The sequence below is a fragment of the Drosophila gunungcola genome, unplaced genomic scaffold (genome assembly GCF_025200985.1).
Source record: "Drosophila gunungcola strain Sukarami unplaced genomic scaffold, Dgunungcola_SK_2 000001F, whole genome shotgun sequence".
In the NCBI taxonomy this organism is placed as follows: Eukaryota; Metazoa; Arthropoda; class Insecta; order Diptera; family Drosophilidae; genus Drosophila; species Drosophila gunungcola.
The window spans coordinates 8,220,228-8,225,168 of NW_026453197.1; the positions used below are offsets into that span (position 1 = coordinate 8,220,228).

The following is a 4,941-nucleotide window of genomic DNA, read 5'->3' on the forward strand; positions in this document are numbered from 1 at the left end:
ATAAGAACACAATCATTAATTAACTTAAAGGTAAAATTCAAGTCGGACTCGCCGGAGATTTTTCAAAGAGGCTTGCTCGGTGAAAATGGGAAATGGAAAAGTGGAAAGCTAGAGCCTTTGCTGAAATGCGTGAAAAGTTTGTGAAGTAGTTCCCGGGACTTGTTTGCCATGCATCGTAAATTTATTTTGTGACCGCAAACCTAGGCTAGCTCCTGAAGCACAACTCTTTGGGCCGGGTCAAGGGGACAAAGTGGTCAAGTGGCTGATTAGCCTTTAATTGGAGGCCCTTTGTTAATTAAGATCCGGTGATCCCACCGGGTCATTGGAGATTGATAGCTGACTGTTGGCCACTAAAAGCCCTCGTTCCCCGTCCAGGGACGAAAGTAATTATACGGCCCGGGGGCTGTCCGATGTCCATTCAATTTTCGCCCTCATTGCGGGGCGGCGAGGGGGCGTGGCGATTGTGTGCTAATTTCCGGTGCTCATATTTGGCAGACAGTCAGTCACGCCCACTTACACAGCGACAGCAGCAACAAATTGCACCACATCCTGCGACGACGTCGATGACGTTGGTCGATGTTAGTGACGATGACCATGATGATGATGCGATGACCCGACGTCGACGAGTGGGGAGCAATTCAATTGCAGTCTCCGTGGTGCAAAAATATAAGCAACAATCAACCAAATGAAACAACAGCCAGTGGCTGGCAGCCTTGTAACTGTCAGGCATAACATACTAAATCTAATATTCCCTCACAGGAAACCACCTCCGACTCTTTACTTGCCCTAAACCCACTAACGCATGCACTTTTGTTTTCCCATGGATGTTTACTAACAAAATTACCCGGGGGCCCTAAAGGAAATGCTTTGAATGTAATATGTATCACACACACAGAACAAAATCGTATTAAATATTTAATCAAAGTTTTAACAAGCATATAATAATGTTTTTTTTAATGATACAGTTTACTAAAATTTTATATGTGTTTTGCAATTTAAAGCCAAACTAAAGCTAAAAAGTAATAATATAAGCTCAGCTTAAATTATACATCTCAGTAAGACAGTTTTAATTCATAAAAAAATAAATAAATTTAACATAAGGCTACTAAGCAATAAAAACAACGCACTCTCTGAATTAAATAATTATAAAAAAAAACCCTTCTTATGCAATATAATGTTTTAATAAAAAGTACTAAAATGGTAAGTTACAGAGAGATTAAAAAAGTATTTTATTTTTTATTTTTCTTTAAGGGCCAACACTTTGGCGCCTCGTGAGTAACGAGTAACCCGAATGCCCAAGAGTCTTTGCAAAAACAGCCATCAAATGCTCACTCAATGCCCAGCATTGTCTTCTTTGCTCGTCCTTAATCCCAATGTCTGCCCGTTGTCCAGTCAACCAACCCCTCCTCCTTCTCCTCCTTCCCCCGTAAGTGTTTGCTGCAATCAGTTATGACCCTTTTGTAACAGCACCAGCAACGACCATGCACATTTCTGGCATCCTTGGCAACTTGCTTGCCCACTTCCTGTGGCGATTGTCAACAGAGAACGTTGGTTATGTATTTTTTTTTCGGTTTCATTCCCGAGTGCATGACGTCGACAGCCTCTATAAATCTGCACAAATTGGCAGCCCTGTGGCTGCATTAAAAAATATTTTATAAAAGAGCAAAAGTAAATAAATACAGCGAGAAAAACGAAGGCCAGGCACATGTTGCCAGTCAGTTCTTTATGCGATGTCCTCCCTGGTCTGATTTTGTTTTGCTTTTTGCCGACATCTGTTTGTTTATTTATGCTTGCAACGCTTATAAATCGCTTTCCAAAAAAAGCCACCGGAAGAAGGAGAGAACAAGGCGAAATCTGTGACTGACCAAGCGACGCATCCTTGCCAATCCCCATTCCCCATTTCCCCCAAGGTGACTGCGAACTACGTGGCGTATGCGCGCTGTCCTCGATTGAGTTGTCACGACTGGCTGGCTGGTTGGCTGGTTGGCTGGCTGTGGCTGCACTTTCCGCCCCCTTCGGTCCACCACCCCCTCGGCGTCTTCCGCTTCCACTGCTGGCTGCATGCTGACCACACAACTTCATAAATCAGTCGACAAAACCGCATCGAGCGCTGGCGTTTTGATGACCTTATTACCTGTCAGCCAGGAGTCGCAATGCCAGGAGCTAAGCAATGTTAAATATTTAAACGATGCACATTGGACTTCTGCCAGGAGTGAAAGTGCCAGAATGAGAATTTCAACACAGAATAAAAAACAAAACATATTTTTCATTCCTTTTTAATAATTTCATAAATTATTTGATATCCCTTTTTTCAAATAATTTATTTAATGACAGTTTTTTCTAATAAAACTTAAAAGTCTGAGATGTTTTTGTGCTTTTTTAACAATTATAATCATGAGATGTTTTTTTTTTAACTTAAATGTTTGACCCTCAAACACAATTAAAGTTAAATGTACTTGAAGTTAAAAAATTATTGTTTGGGTTGATTGGCAAAGTGTTAGTCAAAATTATGAAGGTTTTATAGCCTGTATTTATTTTCTATCCTATTTATTATTCCTGGCTACCACATAATATTCGTTTTCAGTCCACTGTGCTTCGCAGGTGCACTCGTTGCTTGGCCATTGATTTGGAGAATGGAGAATGGAGCGTGGAGCATGGCGCCGGAGCTCACCTCGTTGCGTTTGGCTTCAGAATCGAATCACGCGCCTTCCGCATCGCAAATATTTGCCCACTGGCGATATTTCATTTGCCTCCCCGACTCCGAGGCGGACAACTCATAAATCTTTGAGGGGGCCTGGGCACAAGGACGAGGGCTGATGGCTCGATGGGCAAACGAATGTAATCGGGAAAAGTTTCCCGTTTTCATTGAGGACTAGGCAACCACTGACGGAGCAATCGTTAGACTGACAAACAGACATCAACATCACGTCGCTGGTGGGGGTTGGAGGGGGGGAGGGGGGGAGGGGGGGCGGGCCAAACAGAGAATCGAAATCAATATTTTCATCAGAATGAAAAATGACCGGGCTGGAAGGGGCTGGGGAAATTGTCCAGCAACCATAAAACCACTTGAAACCGCCGTAAGCCATTCGGGACTCTTTGAATGAAGTGCGGCATCTCTGGGGGTTGTCAGGCTTATGTTTATTGTATTCCAGTGATTAGCGAAAATAACTCGAGCAGCAACGTTAATTTGCAAACGTCGCATAATTGATTAAACACGGAGAACATGGAGCGACTTAATCAACGGAGCGAGCAACGTGGCGTATACGCAATGCGAGTAGAAAATATTCTTGAGACGCTGGGCATGCCAATGAAGCTTGAGATGCTGTGATGAACAAGATAGAGAGAGAGAGAGAGGCAGGTAAAGAAACAAATACAGATACAGATAAAGATACTGAGCGGGGAAAAAATAACACAAAGACACCAATCAGCAGGAAAAACAATGAAGGGCATGAAATTGGTACAAGGATGGGGACGCAGATGAAGTAAGAACCTTAATAGATGATGCAGATGTGTTTAGCTTCAGGTACATGGAATTACTCGAGGGGGTTGGTAGGGTGTTTGCTTAGTTGGGGGTATCCATCAATTCCCAAGGAAATATCATTTGGTATTATTTACTTAGCTATGCATTAGTTAAAGTATTTTAGGAATCCTTAACTTTTATTTAGCAAAGATCTCAAATTTAGAAGCCCTTAAATTAAGTTTCGATTTTATTTTCCCAACGACTTTATTTTTAAATTAATTTACTTGTATTGTACTTAGAAGTATTTATGCTAAATGATTAAGGTCCCTTAATAACTTTTCCCGCTCCCATTTCAACAGATATCAATAAGTTAGTCCATGCTCTCCAAAAATCTATTAGTATATATAGGCTTTGTCCTTGTTCTCCAAAAATCTATTAGTGTATCTAGGTTTAGTCATATTGACAGTATCCGTTTCTTTATCGTCTCGAGCACCCTCGTTGTTGTTTTATCTGGCTTTGTTGCTGCTTTTGGCTGCCGTTGGTGTTGCTGTTGTTATTGTATTGTTCCTGTTTTGGGCACACTCAGCTACGTGACACTGACATGGATTTTCGAGTTGTTTGTCGCTGTGTGTGCGATTGTGTCTTTCGTTGCCTGCTGCCTGCCTGGCGATGTCCTTAAAGGCACTCGCTATTCGCACACCCACAGCCACAGCCAGCTCACACACGTGCTCGCTTATGAGGTGCCGTGCTGCCTACCCGTTCATTTGCCATGTTCGTGCTCTAAGACCTACTTGCACTTTGTCAATTCGCAAATCTTTTTGTGCGCCATTCTTTTAGCGAATTTAGCCGCTGTTCTCGTCATCAAAGGAAACCCCCTTGCAGGGGCAAAGTTTACAGAACTAAGCCCGAACAAATGTAAAGGGGAAATCGGGGCCACAATCCCCAAGAGCTTGAGGCATTGGCGGTGGCTGTAGCCCAAGCACTTCGCAATTGTGCGAGTTAACTTTGATGAATTCAATTATTTGAATCCGACATCCTGCTATCTCCATATGCATACAGCTTTTGTCATAACATTAGCGTTTTTATTTGTTACCATTATATTGTTATATACATTTTTATCAATTGAGTAACAAATAAATCGCCATTAATAGCCGCATTTAACGCAGTAATAATATAATTGTACTAAAAACAGTTATTACACAAAACGTTATATATAGTAAAATTGTTTAATAACCTCCAATTTATTATTTATTCATATATTTTTAATATAATTACTGGTAATAAAAATACCAGCAATAAAATTATTTTATAAAGAAAAGTTTATTCAATAGCACAAAGCTTTTGTACACCATGTCTTAAATTCTAAGAGCTAGTCTTTTGAGCGCAGCTGTGCCGCAGTGCACGTATATTGTCTTTGCCTCCGTTCAATGAGTTTGTCCCCAACGTCGTGCTTAGAAGGAATTGAAATTCCCCCATGTCCT

General features: G+C 41.4%; 1 long non-coding RNA gene across 1 annotated transcript; it reads right to left on the minus strand.

Moving 5' to 3' along the window:
* Positions 1–1,588: 1,588 nt before the first annotated feature.
* LOC128262291 (uncharacterized) lies at positions 1,589–2,253 on the minus strand. The gene is made up of 2 exons (XR_008268332.1): positions 1,681–2,253; positions 1,589–1,629 (listed from the first exon to the last, which is right to left on the minus strand). It is a non-coding gene; the product is annotated as an uncharacterized LOC128262291 (long non-coding RNA).
* Between the last annotated feature and the right edge of the window lie 2,688 nt (positions 2,254–4,941).